Consider the following 21,637-nt stretch of genomic DNA (forward strand, 5'->3'; position numbering starts at 1 on the left):
GATGTAATCCAAACCTTCCATTGTAATAAGTTAGATGCACCCTCAAGCCTATCCTCATAATGAACACTGGTTGCCATAGTCACAGAAGAAGCTACAGAACAAAATTCTGATTTTGTTTTCTTGAATTTTTGTCACAAATATTAACTTTGTATTCAAAGTTTGGAGCTTTGATACCATGTTAATTTCTATAACCTAGATACATATTTAACCACTCAACAAATTTCACAGAAAAGAAACAAGAATAATGTTTATCTATTTGGTTTGCAACAACCAATACTCTGGGTTAATTAGCATTAATGAACATTGAAATAAAATTCATATGAAACCAAAACATTGAAATAAAATTCATATGAAACCAAACACATAAACAAAATAACAGGACAACACAGATATACCAAAGAAACCCCAATGTGGGGAAAAACCTACAAATGGAGGATCTTCTATTTAGCCTCCAGAGCAAAATTTCCTTTCATAATACAATACTAGATTGTTACAGTGATCTTACATTTATAGAACTACTGATTTTCATCAACATGAAAGAGAAGAGAAACTTTCCTTACATGATGTAAGAGAAAAGAAACTTGTATTACATAACTCAGCCTAAGTTACACATAAGATTACCCTTGGAGTTAACTCAACTTCAGAACTCGAAATCTCTTCCCAAAAACATTCTATTACTGAACATGAAACAAGTTATTGTTTTATATCAAACTCGAGCTGCACTTCAACAACTCCACACTCTATATCATGGAGCATCTTTCAAGCTACATAAAATCAATACACCAAATATGCAAAGGACACTGATCTGGCAAAACAAATCAGTCTCATAGAAAAAATGTTTACCTCGATGAAGTGTTGAGTAGGGTAAAAATGACAGTAATAGAAAAAGGGACAACGTTGATGCACCAAATGCCAATAGCATATATAATGCAAACCAATTAGACCCACTAGCTTGGAGCTAAAACATGATAATCGTGAAACTCTCAACTGGGAAGGGGTTGCACAATTGATGGGTTTGATATCATGTTGGAGCACCTAAGAAATAATATAAAAACCAAAGAACCTTCACTCAATGCAAGAGAGAAGCAACACACAAGATGCCATATCATCATAAATGAGATATTTTATAATGTACAAACAAGGTGTGATGAGGTATGGGGAAATCAATAACTAACAACCACAACCAACAAATTAAATGCACCTAAACATTATTAAATAATAACTAAGTAAAATATAATAATGTAAATGTTGGTTACCTATGTGGATCTTAAACTTACACTAATAGAAACCATTATCAAGAGCTAACAAGGTTCACACAACCTTGTCAAGCTCCAACACAAAACCAATAACTTCTAAAGCTCCTAGCCAAAGAAGTGATGAAAAGAAAGGTTTCAAAGTTCAAAGAAGTTTTCTAAATGGTGGAAACTCTTTTGGAATATGACAAGGTTGTGAAAACCTTGTCAATTGTCGAGACATAACTCAACCTTTAATTCTCCAAAGGTTTGAAAAAGCAAAGGAAGAAAGAAATAGAAGAATGGAAAAGAAAAAGAATGAAGAAGATAAAGTGGAGATTGATTGAGGTTTCAAAACCTCTATTGGAATTCAACAAGGTTTTGAGAACCTAGCTAAGTTTCGACTCTCTATTTCAAAGAGAAAATTGAAAGTTGGTACCAATGGATGTCTACCCTACATTGATTATTTTCAAAGTTGAGGTGGGTGGATTAAATGCAAAGATATAACAAAGGAAAAGCACCCAAATTGAATCATTCAAAATATTTGCAAACAAGACATTGGGGTTTTTTTACTATGAAGAGTAGGATTGCAATAAAAAACATAACAACCACAAAGAGCACAATCTTTTCTTAGACCTAATCCTAGACAAAGATTACTTTAGTGGCGAATATTCGCCAATGGTGAATTTTTCCTGTCGGCCATGTCGGAAATGACGAATATTTTGTACCGACTGGGGGTGGCCATGTCGCCAGAACATTATCAATTTCTGTCAAAGTCACGACCCGATTGCCATATGTTTTATGCAATTAAATGTTTCTATGTGATGATTTTGCCAATACAATATATGGTGGACACACGGTAAATTTAATTGTTTCGCCTACACTCTCCAAGGTTGCCTTAATAGATGACCTTAATTTTCCTATAGGCATGTGAAGATTTGTTAGCCAAGGGGACCCAATTCGCCCGACATCTTGCCGACGCGTGTCTCCATTCACCCCAACTTTCGCCAACTATATTGTATTCACCTATTATTTGGACGACCTATAATCGCCTCGAAAATTACATAAGTCGTATTTGGACGACCTATAATTGCCTAAAAAATTACATAAGTCGTGTTATAGTTACGCGAGATTCGCCAAATATTTGTATACCATATAAAATTCCTGTGGAATTCGCCATATAAGGATTGGTATAAATACATGCAAAGATCATATCTATCTCAACACAATTTGGTGGGTTCTAGGCTCTGAATTCTGATCAATAGCGAAGTTTCAGACCAAGGAAAATCATTGTTGTTGGCTGCATTGGCGACTGCTAGTGACCTAAAGCCTAAAGGTGAGCAGTCATATTTTTGAAGTGGTATATTATACATTATAGTATATTATTGCTTCTTCAACAAATTGATATTTTTTTGGCAGCCTTTAATTCGTTGAAGATGTCGAACAGGAAGAGGGGTAGGAAACCTGAATGTGGGGAAGGCCAAGAGAGGCCAACAAAAAGCAGAACGTTGTATTCGTACTTTGGCATTGGAAAAGATTGTGGTGAAAATCAGGAAGGTACATCATCACAAGTACAAGTACAAAATTCGCCACCTGCACTGCATGTTGAAGACAATGGCGAACCTGATATCTCAGATCAGGATGATCTTAAAGAAGATTATCTGGTAGATACCCAAGTTAGCTGGAATGATATAATCAACTTGGGTGATAATGCCATTGATGATAATGCACGGAAGGGGAAAAGAAAATCCATATCAAAAAAAGGTGAACCACAATAAAAAGGATCGGGAGTGGGATATGTCAGTGAGGAATTTTCAAATTAATTGGGCATCAAAGTATTCATTCATTGAACCAGTGGAGAATCCAATTGAAGGCAAGCCTCCAATAGAATGCAGGTGTAAGATTTGCACTTGGAAACATAACAAGGAAATTAGGTTGCAGCTAAAATTTGACACCATAGAAAATCATATGGGTAAAGTTTATGAAAAACAAATGATAGACGAGGTTGAAAAATCAATGATAAGATGGAAAACAAAGGATGAATGTAAACATGTGAGGAATGCCAAAGAGTATTATTTTCATGAGAAATTATAGATGAAGCCTGCTGAAGTTAAAGGTTCTATCGAAGCTGTTTTTGGAAAAGCAATGCAAATAGAACAACTCAAAAAAGTTGTTCAGTTAAGCGTTGTTTTTCATATTTTGCTAAAATGAAGGAGAGTGCGACAACAAAATTTTTATTTCAACTAGTAAAGAGAAGTTTAATTGAATATGGAGGTATGGATGACATGACTGTAGGCAAAAAATTGGTTTGTGTTGGAGCAGATGGAGCTTCAGTAATGCAAGGTCACGGGAACGGTCTTTGTACATAGACTGAAACTTCATTTGCACCGTACATTATTGCAATTCACTGCATGACTCACATAATGAATCTAGCTTTTGGAATTGTGAGCAAGTTTGCTTCGGTTAAAAAAATTGAAATTTTAATCAGAGAGCTCTACTCACACTTCTATCAAAGTCCCAAGAGATTTATGGAGTTTCAACACTTTGCTGATGGATTAACTGATGGGAACAAGCTTCTCAAGGATAATGATACCAGATGGATCTCTTTGGATGGGCCAATGGATCGAGTGTTTTTAGAATATCTATCCTTGATTGGACTATTTCATACAACTCGCGACGAATCAGATCAACCAAAATTTCCTGAACTTCTTGGCAGGTTAAGTAATTTAGAGACACTCTTAACTTTAACAACTCTTCTGCCCATGCTAGAGGAAATGAGGAATATTATGAAGGCTCCCCAAAAAAGAGCACTGTATATTGCAAAATATGCTATGTTGCGTAAGATGACATGTATGATCCTCGACAATCTCTATCGAAATCAACCAACACTATCTGATGAAAAATTTGTTAAGTGGTGGACACTTACAGATTTGAACAATTTTGATAACTTTTTACAAATCGGTGCAGACGGGGAGGTATGTGCCAATGTACGAGGAGTTGAGATACCAATGCACTTGTATGCCATGGTTGACCCCGAGGAACCAGGAAAGTGCCCCAGGAAGCAAAAAGCAAGAGTTACAAGGGAAGATTTCGACAAGATTGTTGAGACTGTAACTACTTCTGTGAAGAAAATTGCATATGATCTTTCCTCACAAATTAGAAGCAGATTCCCTCCTGACAAGCTACTCAAAGCCATGTCTATTGTGTTTCCTCATTATTGAAGCTTCAATAATGCAGCTGATTTTTGAAGTAAGCTACTAACTTTGATAAAACAATTTTGCATATCCAGAGAATTGAATGGAGTAACTATAAATGGAATGTTAGACGAAAATCATCTTCAAGAGAAATCATCTCATTTTGCATACACTATGAAAGAATAATATGCCAAAATGGAGAACCCCCGTGAAGAGGGATCAGTAACAAGGCTTTGGAAATCTATAGCTAAGAATTCAACGTTGCATGATTCAATGCCAGAATATGTGAAGCTTGCTTATTTATTTCTTACCATGATATTGGGTTCTGTGGAAGATGAGAGAGTTTTCAGTGCTTTGGGGTTCCTAAAATCAAAGCTAAGAAATAAACTAGACAAAAATTTAGAAAATTGCTTGAGGCTCTATACATCTAGGTATGATGTCCACACTTTTCCCTACGATAGGGCATTGCAAATCTAGAGGTCCAAATGTGAAAGAAGAGGTTTGGGAAACAGTTCAAACCAAAGTGCCAGTGGGACTATCGACTCATGTACTGGACCTACTAGTAGCATTGAGATGTAGTTCAACGAAGGTATGCAGACTCAGAGTGAAGAAACCACAGACAAGAATCAAGAAAGCACTGAATTTGATGAGGATGAATGACAATTGTAAGAGATTGGTATTTATTAATCTTATTACTGTATCTCATCATTCATATTGCAAAAGCATATTACTTTTTGCAATTAGAATTTAATAATGATTTGTAATTGTATTTTTGAACTTTCTATTTCCAGATTTAAAATAGCATAATAAAAAAAACCATAATGTCTTTATTGATACAAAGATGTTTATTGTTTATTTATACATGTTTGAGTCTCAAATCTATGTGATACATTTCAGAACCATATGATACAATTCATTCAATAGTAATACACATGTCAAGAACTTAGATTTTCATTAATTCTTTCAAAATATAGCCATATGATACAATTCATTCAATAGTAATACATCAATATGTGTGATTCTCCATGTCAATTGCAAAAGTGAATACAAAGTTTCAGAACCCTTTGCAAATGACCCTGAATTCCCTTTTATAGAAACAAGGGAGCAACAACAGCTTCAGGTTGAATTGCAAGTTTGCAACATGTGAAGATTGAACATCAAAATCACAAACTCAGCACATATTTATATGGCCATCACATGCCATATTAGCAATTTAACATCTGTTACATGGTTGAAGTTTTGCATTGTGCATCATAGATTCATAGGCTGGATTAGAAAAATAGCAATAGCGAGTGCTGTTTTTTTCCTATTCATAAAATAGATTCATAGGCCGGATTAGCAAAATAGCAATAGTGAGTGGATCATAGATTCATAGACTGGATTAGCAAAATAGCAAACAAAAAAAACATAAAACCTTGAAATTAAGAATAAAAGAAGAAAATTGTGCAATACATACTATGATTCTTAAGGAATCTGTGCCAGTTTTTGTAGGGTGCTCCACTCTTCGTCTAATGGAAGGTCAATATTCTGTAAACTATGGAAAGTCAACTCCAACTTCATCAACATTCCATATTTAGAAGATTTACTTGACATCACTGTTTCATCCAATATCGAATTTAGAGTTGTAAATGGTTGGATGAGTTCCAGAAAGATTTTGGGAGTTGTGTCTTTTGGAAGCAAGTCTAAATCAGACTTCATTTTTATTTCCATGCATTTTTTGTAAGCTCCTTCTCTAATGAATTTATTTGATGTGTCAACAGGCTTAGGCAAACCAAGTTTAATCAAATTATTTTTCTTTTCTTGTAGCTTCAATATCTTTTTTCCACAACTTTCCATAACTTCTGTTGTTTCCCTTAGCTTCTGGCATTTTTGAATAATAGATGATGTCTTAACTGTGGCATCAATGCGGCTCTTAATTCCCTTGGATGCCAAGTAGCTATTACTAGAACTGTAGACTACTTTCAGAATCTTTTTTGCCATTTCGTCTTTTGAATAAACATGTGTGCTCTTCTCATAGTGCCCTTTGATTTTTTATAAAAAATAGTCTCATACTTTCAGTCAATTGAAACCATTCACACAACTTCTCACTCCTCTGCAATATTTGCCACCAAATATTTTCTTGTATATACTTTGTTGTATTTTTCATATTATCTTTCAATCTATCCTCCAAAGTTTTTATTTTATTATTTGCATTGTGCAGGTCTTCTTTCATTTGTGCACATTTTTTTCTTTCTTCCTCGACTTCCTCTTGCAAATGTTTTTCTTTTTCCTTCCCATGATCCAATAGGTCTCGTAATTTTTTCATTTCGGCGGTAGCAGACTCATAACTTTAGTATAATTTTTGAAAACTGGTTTTTTCCTCAACAATTTTTTTACTGCTTTTAGCCAGTTTTTCTGCCAGGTCCTTCAATTCTGCACCCTTCTTCTCCCGCTCTACAATTTCTATGGCAGAGCCCAAATTTTTTATCCTTTTTTGTAAATCATTGCACTTGCTATCTGCTGCTTTCCTCTTTGATTTTTTCATTTCCCAGGTCTGCCTGTAACTTTTCTATTTGTTTCTCCAGTTTATTTTTTTCTCTTTCCACCTTTAGTAGTGAAGTGTAGACCACTTCGTTAGTCCTTTTTGACACATTAATTTTGTCCACATGATGTACTTTGGAAAAATCCATTTGGAGGGTGCTAACTTGAAATTGAGAGGGATCTATCTAACTGTGTGGTGGATTTTTATCTTTAGATGGGGCGGGGGCCGGGGGCATAACAACCATGAACTCCATCATATCTTTCTGTGGGTCATATGTTGGAAATACCCTGTTCCTTGTAGGCTATTCATTTACAACTTCAAACACAGAAACCCTATGAAATGCTTTCTTTTTTGCTTTATTTGCTTTTGTTATGTGTTCATATTTTTCATAGTAATCACGAAATTGAAAATCTAGGCTTGCTGAAGCAATTGAATGTTTGAAAGGTGACATAGGAATACCATAGGCTCTAGTTCCACTTATTCCTATGGTTTTAACTAATGCTTGACCAGGATTACCAACAACAGTTCCTGATGCTGTCCCACTCCCATTGACACTTTTATGTGTAGTTTTCATAGTCTTTTGAGGTGTGTGATCTGAAGCTGCAAATGATTGCTTTGTAGTGTCAGTGGCACTTGATATAGGATTCTCAATAGTATGAGATTGAGTATCTACCTCTAGTGGCCTCTTGCGAGAGATATTTTGTTGTTGCCCTTGTCCAACACCAAGACAACTAGTATCAGTAGTAGTACCCATGCCAACCCCACCAATCACAACGACACTTGACTAAACAATAATAGGAATACTATCCCCAGATTCCCCACTAGTGGCAGTGGCACTTGATTCACCACCAATGGGAATACCATGATGTGGTGGTGGTTGTGGATTTGAACTTGAAACAAATGTAGGTGGACCCTAAGGGTAATGAGTAGTACCTATCCGTGATGAATCTAAAGAATCAAGTCCAATGACTAGTTTATAAGGACCTATTTATTTTGACTGTGATGGAAGTTGTACCTGAAGTGGATACCAAATGCCCTCTCCTCTGGCACCTAGTCCACCACCTTCAAAACCCATTTTTTCCACAAGGTTTGCCGCTTTTCTATATTTTTCTTTCATGGACTCACTGACTCCACCTAATATTTTTGGGACTGTAGTAGTTGTTGGAGGGGGCCCAATGGCAACCTCATGCTCATCATCATCTTCAGTCCTGCCATGCTCCATATCCCACAATTTGCTAAACTCTGCATCCTCGTCGATGCTCTCAAATTCTGCACTTGTCTTTGGTTCACCGAGATTCCTCTTCATAGTCCAAAAATCATTTATTTTGGTTTGAGTGAAATAATTCTCTTTACATTCATGCAGAATTGATTTGGGAATAGATTTGTTAGATGGATTAGAAGATTTTAGGTAGAAATTGTAGGACCTCCTATTTTGGATGCCCTGGCCCTCCTCTGTTGTCCTCTAAACGTGCATTTGCAATGCCATAATTTGCGATGAAATTTCTTCTATTGAAATGTTATTGTCAGCTACAATTTTCTCCATCTCTTTTTTAACCTCATCCCAGGAGTCCATGTTTCTAAGCTTTTCTAGCAATGGTTTACTTTCATGTTGACATAACGCTGAAGAGTTCCCATTTTTCTTAAGCCTTGCTTGAACTACACCGATTGGATCATACTGCCAGAGACCCTCATCACCAAAGTTAAAAATCTCAAAAAATCATGTGCCACATTGAATTCTTTTCTCTCAAATGTGAACCCTCCACATGAGAAAGGCAAGGAAGGAAATATGCTAATCTTTTGCTGACCATGGAAGTGCCTATCTATGCTCTCCAATTTCCGTACATACTCTAATGCAAATACCCTCTCTGTCACATGTATTGGAAGTTTGTATGGTTTTACTGTCGATCCGTAAAACCTTAACATAGTGAATTCTTCCATGAAGAACCGGTCAGCCAATTCTATTTGACTTCCGAGTTGAATGCAATTTCTATGATACTAGACAATGCATATCTAATATCTATGATACACTTTTCACCATGGATAGTAGGGCCATAAATATCATGGTATTCATCAGTGAAACTTGGTGTTTTAACCAGTTCGGTTAGGTACATTTTGTTTTTCACTTGGCTTCTTGTTGAACTACTGCTTCCCATTTTCCCCATCACTATTATTGTTAATAATTCAAAATAATGCTAGATAAAAACCTAAAAATGCTAACCCTCAAATTGGACCACGAGATTACCAAAAGCAAAAAAGGCGGGATGTAAGTGTTCTAGATTTTACTCATAAATTGGAATTTCTATTTCACTAGATTGGCACAGACAGTCTCTGTTGCAACTTGCATTCCTCAATCTAGTAGTTGTTTCTGAATCTCCCTTGATTTACAGGTTTGTCCAAGAAATGAAAGACGATTATGATTTACGAGTCTCTTATTTTGAAAACTCTGAAAAGTAGAAAAGTAAAACCTAAAGGGAAAAATATCTAGAATCATGTTGTAATTTTATTAATTACTATTAATAATTATTCAATGCTGAAGGACAAAATTAATTACTATTAATAACTATTCGATGCCGAAGGACAAAACATTCATTACTTTAGTATAAATTCTGAGGACATTAAGAATCATGTTGTAATTTTATTAATTATTATTAATAACTATTCGATGCTAAAGGATAAAACATTCACTACTTCAGTATAAATTTCGAGGACATTAAATGTAATACGTTCAATTTCAGGCGAAGTTTTCCCAAATGTGTTCACTTCCCACATTTGGGCCGAAGTCCACCCTAAGCCGTTGATCTTTGCTCATCCAACGGACGAGGGACCAAGGTACCCGTTGTGACTTTACGGGTCTGTTTAATAATTTTAAACTTCCGTCCAAAAAAGTGCTTAATAGACTTAATTATATTTAATTAAATTTAAAATGTTTCAATTCCGGGTGAAGTTCTCCCAAATGTGTTGACTTCCTACATTCAGGTCGAAATCCACCCTAAGCCGTTGATCTTTTCTCATCCAACAGATGAGGGACCAAGGTACCTGTTGTGACTTTATGGGTCTATTTTTAAGTATGTTTAATAATTTTAAATTTCCACCCAAAAAAGTGCTTTATAGACTTAATTATATTTAATTAAATTTAAAATGTTTCAATTCTGGGCGAAGTTCTCCCAAATGTGTTCACTTCCCACATTCGGGCCGAATTCCACCCTAAGCCATTGATCTTTGCTCATCCAACAAATTATGGTACCTGTTGTCAGTTGTCGTGGGTCCCATGACTTCTGCTAGTTTTCGGGCACGTCACCATACTCGTGTCACTTTTCCAGGCAAAGTTCTCAGAAATCTATTCACTTCCCACATTCGCCCTGAAATCCACCCTAAGTCGTTGATCTTTGTTCATCTAACAGTTGATGGTACCTGTTTTTAGATGTAGTGGGTCCCATGACTTCTGCCATTTTTCTGGCATGTCACCATACTCGTGTCACTTTTCCGGTTTGATATTTAAGTATATTTAATCATTTCAAACCTCCACCCGAAAAAAAGCTTTATAGACTTAATTATATTTAATTAAATTTAAAATGTTCAATTTCGGGCGAAGTTCTCAGAAAGGTGTTCACTTCCCACATTCGGGTCGAAATCCACCTTAGCCGTTGATCTTTGTTCATCCAACGGTCGATGGTACCTGTTTTCAGATGAAGTGGGTCCCACGACTTTTGCCATTTTTCTGGCACGTCACCATACTCGTGTCACTTTTTGGGTTTGTTTTTAAAGTCTATTTAATCATTTTAAAATTCTGTCCGAAAAAGAGATTTATAGTCTAAAGACTATAAAATTAATTCTATTTAATTAAATTTAAAATGGTCAATTCCGGGCGAAGTTCTCACAAATGTGTTCACTACCCACATTTGGGCCGAAATCCACCCTAAGATGTTGATCTTTGCTCATCCGACAAACGATGATACATGTTGAGAACTTGAGTGTTGTTAGATGTCATTGGTCCCATAATAAGAGACATTTAAATTTTAAAGATGTGCAATAGTCTGAGATAACAATTAAATATATCGTTAATATTATTTGTAATTAAAGATGTGCAATAGTTTGAGATAAGTATTAAATATAATGTTAATATTATTTGTAAAAATTTGAAATTAAAAAATAGTATAAAACATGAAACTTAGTTTCTAGAATAAAATAAATAACTAAATAAAAATATAAATTTTGATATACAATTTGAAAGGTAAAAGTTTAATATAAAAAAGAAAACATTCAATATTAAATCTAAAATATTAATTTAAAGTTTAACAAAATTCTTTGAAAATATGTTTACGATATATAATTTTAAAAAATAGTTTAAAAATATATATAAAAGTTCAACATAAATTTAGTGTATTAATTTAAAAAAATGTGCAGTCCTCAACCTGTTAAGGCGAGCAAATTTGGAAAGTACAAATGCCAAGGTGGCGATTAATTGTTGCAGAAGGAATTGTCTACGACATGTTGCATGAACGGAGGAAGGGGAGGATAGCAGGAAATCTTTTTCTTGATCTCAGGGCATTAATGCCTTATCGTGCACATTCATTACTTGACCTATAAGACAGAGGCAAAATTTATTACCTTTTGATCTGTGTACAAAATTTTTTCTTTGAAGCAGAACAAATCTGTAGATCGTAGAATCATACCTTCTATAAGACATTTTTTGCAGGAAGTGATTTTGAAATTGCAGGTGACCATGGAGGCCAATTTCACACTTCCAACAAACAAGAAGTTGGTGCCCTTTTTGGGCAAAGTATCTGATAAATGAATGCAAGGACTGTTCAGGTTTAAGGAGGAGAAGTTGTGGGCAGCAACTCGACTGATGCTTGTAGAGGAGGTGGCACATATCAGTCATCGGTATTGAACTAACATGGAGGTTTACTCTCTGATTTTGGCGTGGGCCTGTGAATTCAAACCGGAGGTGGAAAAGGTAAAACTCACATTGGTCAAATTGATTGATGGGGATTTATTGATTAACTTGGATTCAATCTTGGAGTGGGTGGTGCCGGGAGTTGGCATTCAAATTAAGGAAGGGGATGACTAGGAGGAATTGCTTCCTTTTATTCATGGCCCAGAGGATGAAATCAAATACCAGTGCCGTGAATGTGCCTAAGTGGGATGGGAAGCGATGAAACTCTTTGTGAAATTAACCAGGGTGGATGAAGTCCTGAAGGATTTGCATGTGGTGGCAAGGATGGAGGTTGGTAGGGAATTGAGAGATAGGGCTGAAGAAGGAAGGGCCATATAGCTACTGGCAAGCTTGGAGGGCGACCCCGACTTCGGGTGCCTAAAATGCATTCCAAAAATGAAAGCTGAAGCGGCAAAAGGGAAAGCCAAAGCATTGACCTTTGAGGAGGGAAGGGACTGGGAGGTGACCCAGGGAGATAATGAGATTGAGTGAGTGGCCTATCAGAAATGAACTGGTTTTTTTGTTTGCTTGCTATAAGTTGTGGGTAGTATGATTTTCTCTTTGTCTGCGTTTATGCATGAATGACTACAAATTTTGTATCTTGAAACTTTTGAATTAATAGAATGAAAAATCCTTTACCAATAAACTTTTGTATCTTGAAGCTTTTGAAATTTTGTATTTTGAATGACTATATAGTATATATTTATAAAATTATAATCAACCATAATCAATGTACCAATAATTAATGGAATGAACTAAATTTTTTTTTATAGCATTACATAAAAAAGATCACAGTATTAAATTTATTTCCATTGTTTAACAAATAATTGAAATAACATAACTCATATACAAAAAGCATTTGAAAGAAATTCATTAATAAAAATGAAATAGAATTATAGAAAGCATTTTTATATCCATAAGACTGTAAGAGGCAAACTGAAGCAAACTGGAATTTAAAAAATTATCATTAATATTTATGCTTTTGAAATTTACAATTTTTTCATCTGAGATTTGAGCCCCCAAAAAATTAAAAGCCAAAATGAGTGAGCCATTGGCACTGAGCCTATTAGGGTTTGAGGACATAGGAAAAAAAACTACAGGGGGGCGGGGCAAGGGCACAGGTAGTGGAATTGTTTGCAATTTTGCCCTAAGAATCTGGCCCTCCTTCCATGTAGAATTCTTCAGATAGCATAAGCTGAGAGAATTCTTCAAGCCACATGTAGTTTGGAAAGTGGTCCAGGAGGAACCATTTCCAGAGGAAGTCCCTGCCAATCCGTGCCCATTTTCTGTGACACATCAGCTGCTCCGCATTTAGGTTTAGGAGAAATGGTTGCCTAGCCACTGACACTATTTGGTCAGGGAGGAGAAGCTTGGATAAATAACTCACCCAAGGGATCCCCACCCCAACTTCTGCAAGAGCGACAAGAGTAATGTCATCTTCAAGGAAGTCTTCCTTAAAATCCTTCCTCAACAGCATCAACATATCCACCTTGTCTCCTCCCAGGTCCAAAAGAGATGCTAAGAAGCGGGATGTAAGGTCCGTGTTAACATGGTACCTATTTTCATTTCGCAGAAATTCTCTGCCCAGCACCATCCGCACAACCTCATTGGTGAACGACCCAACCTCCTTGCAGATTGATTGGAGGGTTGGGCCTCTAACGGAGCCTAGAAAGGCCCTCTGGTCCTCTGCAGAAATGCTTCTCAAGTGGATGGGAGTGTCATCTTGAGAAAACAGATTAACAAAATAAACAACCTGAGCAGTGAGCCTATAAACCTAAAATACCGGGAGCTCCGACAATTTATCTACCAAATGGCAAAGGCTAATTGAAGATGAAAGAAGCAGAGATCGTATATAAATTGTTGAAGCTCTTGATTGTAATAATTACTTCTTTAATAGTATTAACTGCTATAAATTTTTTTAAATCTTTCGTATCTCTGCAAATCTTTCCCATAAATGCACTATTGTGCAAAAATGGAAACAACTATGAACTAGTACTAAATTGACAAGTATCACAGTGGAAGTCGTGGGGACAGAGTGGATTGAAATTAGTGAAAAGATATATATTAAATGAATGAAATTAACGATCGTGATTCGTGACATTTGATATGTGTCTATTGAATCCAATTCCATTCCGGGCACTTTCTGGTGAGCTATGTTCTCTTCAGAAAATTGGGCCAAAATAAAACTTCAGCCATTGATCTACGATCATCGAATGTTTTAAAATCATCGATAGATTTTAGGTATGTGTCACCCTTCACATGTCAAAGAGGCCGCACTTATTGATACATCGTGCAAAGTCCAGACTCAATGTATTATGTGATGTGGTGTACTGATGTGATGTGATATGCCTTGTCTATTAATGGCAATGAATTCATGAAATTGCCAATAAATTATATATTGTTTCATAAATAACAAAATATACACCAAAACAAATTAAATAATTTTCATGCGGTGGATAAAAATCGCCAATACAATTAAATAATTTTCAAGCGGTGGATAAAAATCGCCAATACATTTAAATAATTTTTCCTTCGGAGTAAACATTTTCTCTCATACAATTATATATTTGTTCCTTTAAACAAAAATTATTTGCCTCCCACAATAAATATTTTCCACATGGAACAAGGTACTATTCGCTAGAAATTTATGGAATTTTCGTACCCTAGAAAAAAATCGCCAATACAAAATAATTTTTTTCCCCATTTAAAAAAAAAAATTCGCTATCCATATGAAAATTTCCCCCCGAAAATAATGTCTAATTCGCTAGGATTTTACACAGTTGCCCAGGGGGTGGTTTCTTAAAGTTATCCTTGATCCTAAATATGATAAATTTGGTACATGCACACTTTTGATACTCTTCTAGTTCCTCTTGTTGTTCATTTCAATTTATTTTTCATACAATTCTCATAGCTAAAGTTACGTACCCTAGGTGACACTTTGCCAATTTTTTTGCAGAATTAAAGGGTATAAGTTTGAGCTAAAATCAATAAAAATAAAGTACAAATACTTGGGATATGAGCATTTGTTTGTTCTACATAGCACATTCTCATAGATAGATGACACCAAATTACAATATATTAATATAGGAGATTTTTGGGAGAAGTGAATAGTCTAAAAAATACCTAATTTCTTAAGGATTAGTGGAGAATGGCTTACTTGAGGCAATTATTTTTCCCATTGTTGTGTGATTCACAAAATTGGTGCTTTAATGTATAAATCACTACAACCTAGATACCAAGGAGATTAAAATAATGACAAGCTACTAATTACCGTTGACATTTAAGAAACTATCAACTTGGGTGTCTCAGGTTTCCTAAGAGGGAAAAATATGCTAACATTGACTTCACCATATCATGAGGGTAGTTTAGTGAAAATAAAAGAAATTATAAGAACACAATTTCTAGCGAGTGGTTGTAGTACCTAAGAGGGGCAAGTCTTAGCTGCCCAAAAGCCTACATAAAAATTATTTTGAGGGTGAAATTGCAAGCATTATCATATTGTTGATTAGATTGAAAGGCAACATGAACACTCATGAATTTGAAGAGTGATAGTTCATTTTTGTGAGAATTATTTGTACAAGAAAACAATATCTTGATTGGGCCAATTTAATTAGTGATAGATGACACTATATAATTTGTCACTTTTCCTTCAATAAGTTCTTTTATATATTTTCCTATCTTTTCTATCCCTTGGCTTGCACAGGACTATGCCCAAGAATCAGGTCTGTTAAAGATTCAACTTTATAACTATTATTTTGATTTGAAACTAGAGATAACTTATCATAATTTCAGGAGGGTGAATGATGTAGTCACCTTGGGATTAATTAGGGATCTAATGTTGGCAACAAGGCAACAACAATGCAGGAAAACTAAGAGGGGGGGGGGGGGGGGGGGGTGAATCAGTTTTCACCAAACTCCAACCAAATTAACCTCTATTTTAGATCTGATCAATAAAAACAATACCAAATATAAACACCACATCAACAACATACATAGCACATGGATCTTTGACATAGAAAACCTGGTTAAGGGAAAAACCAAGGTGGGACCCTACCCACAATATGATGATACTATGTAGTGGTATGTGTAAACATTACAATAGGGAATACACATGCATTCGGGCACACTTCCTAGAGCTCAGTGCTCAGAAACAATAAAGGACTACAACCTTGGAGAAGGCTCTCTACCTTACAAAAACCGGACAACAATATGGATCACATGAACTGAAAGATTAGCATCTCCGAATGCCTGATTACAGTTCCGGTTAAGCACATTTTTTTTTCAACAACTCTTCTCTGCACTTCTCCACTAATGAATGATAAATTTGCTTGTTCACACATGCAATACTCTCACAGATCACAGATCCAACTGCAGACACACAACTTACATGATTACAACACTTATTTATACAGATCATCAACCTTAACTTTAAGATCGACTCAACACATAAGATCTAATTACAAAATTACATCACACGATACATAAATCCATAACCGAACCAATACGATGTCGAAAAGGACATAACATGGACTCAAATCAAATCCTCTAACATCTAACACCACCAAATAATTCGTCAATATCATCTGTAACATGCTAAACTACCGAATATGTCACATAACATGAAGAATACTACCAGACCAATAAAATATTCAAAAATGCGCACCACGATCAACGCACATGACCAAAAAGCATAGCACACGATTAAAGAATATCAACAAGCAATGTGAATTCCACCGCAATAACCGCAACAACTCAGATAATAAGAATTATTATTATTCCATCACCGAAGCTTAAGAACACCAACTAGTAAACTGAAAGATATGCTTGTGAAGTTCGAAATAATGAACCATCTGATCTAAGGACACACACGAACATCCCAAACACTCTCCAAAATCTGCAACTCAAGATATAATAATTCTATAGCAATATGGATCAAATACCACAACTTTGCAATACAAAATACTAAAAAACCAGTCCACGTAACTTGATAAAATCACCACATAACATCATGAAACTCATACTGAATCAACTAGAGATAGGTATCTCAAATCCCATTAATCGCATCAGTACATCTGCAATAGATCACCCAAAACAACTCTCTACAACAAATAAATTCTCTGCAACACAGGAATATGTTGACATCAATGACAACAACACATTCCAACAACTCTAATATCGAACAATATCCCCCTTTGGCATTGATGAAAACATATGAATGTGAAAAAAAATCAATGCAAAGAAAGAAATCAACAACCGACAATCTCCCTCAAAATCACAAGGATCAACAGCTCCCCCTTTGACAAACAACTCAAAATACTTCAGGGTTTTTCACATGCTTCTCTCCCCCTTTGAAAACAATGCCAAAGACATATACAAATCATTATTCTCTCATGCATCTCTCCCTTTACAGAAAGACAATCTCTCCTCCTTAGGATAAACTCACAAATCTGAACAACTTAACCACACACTACCTACTCCCTCGGAGTAGCAACACCCACTCATCAATTTGGATATCGAGATAAGACTATGAAGTCCACCAAATCGATGTAGCTCAATGCATCTAGTTCATACCAGGAGGGGCAATCACCCCTAACTTCTCTCTCAGATATACAAATGTTTCTGCAGGTAAAGGCTTAGTGAAGATATCTGCAATCTGTTTCTTTGTAGATACATACTTTGTCTTATAATGCAACACTAGATTCTTAGAAATATTGATAGCACTAGAATTGTCACAATATATAACAATAGGCTCATTATAAAAAACTCTAATATCCTTCAACATCTGCTTCATCCAAATAACCTGAGTACAATTGCTAGCAGCATCCATGTATTCAGCTTCTGCATTAGAGAAGAAAATAACATCTTGCTTCTTACTTGTCCAAGCAACCAACTTCTTCCCCGAAAAGAATGCTCCATCGACAGTTCTCTTCCGATCATCAAGATCACCTGCCCAATCAACATCAGTATAAGAATTTAAAGTGAAATTGGCATTCTTCGAATACCACAGACCATAATCAATTGTTCCCTTCAAATATTTGAATATCCTCTTCACAACAGTAACATGAATTTCCTTAGGATCAACTTGAAATTTTGTAACAAGACATACAACATTCATAATGTCAGGTCTAGTCTGAGTCAAATATAGCAGTCCACCAATCATAGATCTATATAGGATCTAGTTATCCTTTGAAGATTCATTATCTTTTGTCATCTTGCATCCAGTCACCATAGGAGTTCTAACAGGTTTGGAATAATCCAACCCAAACTTCTTCAACATTTCATTCACATATCTTGCATCAAATTTTCCTATATCCTCATCTCTTTTGATAAAACATTTGCTTCTAGAGATTCTAAAATATCTAACTGTAGGTACATGACCAACCCATAGCTCATAAGAAGTCTTACCAGAATCACCTTTTATATGCACCTAGTTGAATGTGTATACATCAGTGCTAACAACTTCTCTCCAATAGATATGCAAAACATTCCCTTCAATCATCATAGTTCTAGCAGCATCCAAAACAATTATATTCTTCCTTTTAAAAACTCCATTCTGCTGAGGGGTTCTTGAAGTAGATAACTGTCTTCTGATTCCATGCTCTTCATAAAAGGAATTAAATTCACCGGAGGTGAATTCTCCACCTCTGTCAAACCTCAGCCACTTTAGCTTCAATCCTGTCTTTGTCTCCACTCTAGATTTGAATATTTTTTAATTTCTCCAATGCTTCTGATTTCTCTCTTAGAAAAGTGATTCGTATCATCCTAGAATAGTCATCAATTAGCAATAGAAAGTATCTATCACCCTGCAAGCTTCTCACCCTAGATAGTCCACACAAATCAATATGCACAAATCTAATGATCCATTAGATGAATACAATTTTCTCTTGAATGAAATTCTTGTTTTCTTTCCCAATTGAGATTCTTAACACACCGAATTAGTAGGCTTCACTATCTTAGGAAGATCTATAACAACTTGAGTAGATCTAATCTTAATCATGTAGTCAAAGTTAACATGACACATCCTTCTATGCCACAACCAACTCTCATCAATCTGAGCAACCAAGCAACTTTTCTCACTAGCATTCAGATGAAAGATATTACCTTTAGTCTTAGCACTTGATGAAATCTCTATATCGGAGCTATTCAAGATCTTACATTTCCCATTATTGAATTGTAAATCACATCCCTTATCAATAATCTGTGCAACACTCAAAAGAGTATGCTTCAAACCTTCAACATATAAAATATCATCAGTATTATTCTTACCATCAAGAGAAATAGAAGCTCTACCACGAATTACACAAGCTTTGTTATCTCCAAATCTCACTACACTACCATAATACTTCTTCATATTCACAAATTTACCTTTATCTCCTATCATATGATGTGAACAACCATTGTCAATCACCCATTCATCTTTCTCATCAATTTTAGCAGCCAAAGCTTTGTTTTCAATAGTACATCTTGTAGAATCAACAGATACTGGATCATCTTCTTTGATAGCAATGAACACAAATTCCCTCTCTCAAACTCATCATCACTCACACCTTCATCAGAAGCATAATAGAATTTCTTCTGATATATATACTTCTGGCTAGGTTTGTAAGACTTATCATACTTTGACAATATTTTATCTCTTTCAGGACACCTAGAAGCAAAATGACCAATCTTATTGCATGAAAAACATTTCAAAGGTAACTTTCCTTCATAGTTCTTGACTCCCTTAGGCAATCTTCTAGAAATAAGTTCTTCAAGATCTTCCAATTCTCTTTCCTATTCTTCCATCTCTCTCATTTCTCTTTCATATTTGGAAACCCTAGTTGAACTTTCTCCTGAATCATACTTCTGCTTCTCGGATATAGTAACTTTAAACAGAGTCTCAGTTTTACCATGTGATTCTCCAAGTTCTCTCAATTCAGAAGAAACAAGCTTACCAACCAACATATCTCTTGTCAGAGTTGTCACAGGTTGGATCTCATCAATAGCAACAACTTTATGTTTATTAGCAGGAGGCAAAGATCTCAAGGCTTTAGCCACAATCTCATCTTCTTCAAGGACTCCACCGACACATCTGATGTTTAGCACAAGATCATTCACTTTAGCCATAAAGGATGACATATTCTCATCTTCTCCCTTCTTCGGCATCTCATATTTTTCCTTTCAAGCTCTACAATTTAGCAACTTTCACATGATTGTCTCCTCCATACAAGGTTTCTATCTTCTCCCAAATCTCATGTGCAGTCTGTAATCTCATCACATTAGTCATATTTGCATCAGCCACGACACTCAACAATTCTTTAGCTGTTATATTATGTTCAACATCTTTGATCTCAGTTGCAATAACATGAACATTCACACGAACAATGTATGCATTCTGTGTAATCATCGAATAATCTTCTCCAAAACAGTTCAAGTGAACTTCCATCCAGTTCTTCCATATAGAGTAATTAATTCCATCGAATCTCAGACTCTCCTTCTTGAAAACAACAACTTCCATCCTGGATCTCCCCCAACGGTCAAGCTCCTTCCAGAGGATCTATCTCTGATACTAATTGTTGGCAGCAGGGCAACAACAATGCAGGAAAGCTGAGAGGGGGATGGGGTGAATCAATTTTCACCAAACTCAACCAAATTAACCTCTACTTTAGATCTGATCAATAACAACAATAAAAAAGATAAACACCACATTAACAACACACATAACACACATATTTTTGATGTGGAAAACCTGGTCAAGGAAAAAACCACAGTGGGAACCTACCCACAATATGATGATACTCTGCAATAGGATGTGTAAATATTACAATTGGGAATGCACATGCATTCAGGCACACTCCCTAGAGCTCAATGCTAAAAAAAAAAGGGCTACAAACCTCGAGAAGGCTCACTACCTTACAAAAATCAAACAACAATCCAAATCACATGAATTGAAAGAATAGCATCTCCAAATGCCTGATTACAGTTCTGGTTAAGCACACTATCTGCACAAAAACTCTTCTATGTACTTCTCCATTACCGAATGATAAATTCTCTTGTTTCCACATAAAATACTCTCACAGATCATAGATCAAACCGCCAACACTTGCAGACACACAACTTACATGATTACAACACATTTATACATATCATCAACTTTAACTTTAAGACTGACTCAACACATAAGACCTAATTACAAAATTACATCACACTATACATAATCCATAATCGGACCAATACAATGTTGGTAAGGACATAACATGGACCCAAATCAAATCCCCGAGCATGCAACACCACCAAATAATTTTCCAAGATCATCTGCAACATGCTAAAGCACCGAATATGTTGCATAACATGAAGAATACCACCAGACCAATAAAATCTTCAATAACGTGCACCACGATCAACCCAGACCACCAAAAAGCATAGCACACGATTAGAGAACATCAACAAGAAATGTGAATTCCACCACAATAACAAAAACTGATGAACTTGTAAGGCACTGAGAGGGAGGTGAATCAGTGATAGTAAAAAATAATACAAATTTGAATATCAATTTCACCAGCTTAAAACTCAATAGATGTGTAAGAAATAACACCAAGTATGCAATCACCACACAAATCATAAACCACATGACACAAGAGTTTATACATGGAAAAACCAAATGGGAAAAACCATGGTGGGAATAAGTACCCAGAAGATCCACTATCTGCAGTATAGAGATCTGACCAGTTAAGGTCTACAACACCCAGTTAGGGGCTCACCTTGTTAGAAGTGT

The sequence above is a fragment of the Cryptomeria japonica genome, chromosome 1, assembly GCF_030272615.1.
Source record: "Cryptomeria japonica chromosome 1, Sugi_1.0, whole genome shotgun sequence".
Taxonomy (NCBI): domain Eukaryota; kingdom Viridiplantae; phylum Streptophyta; class Pinopsida; order Cupressales; family Cupressaceae; genus Cryptomeria; species Cryptomeria japonica.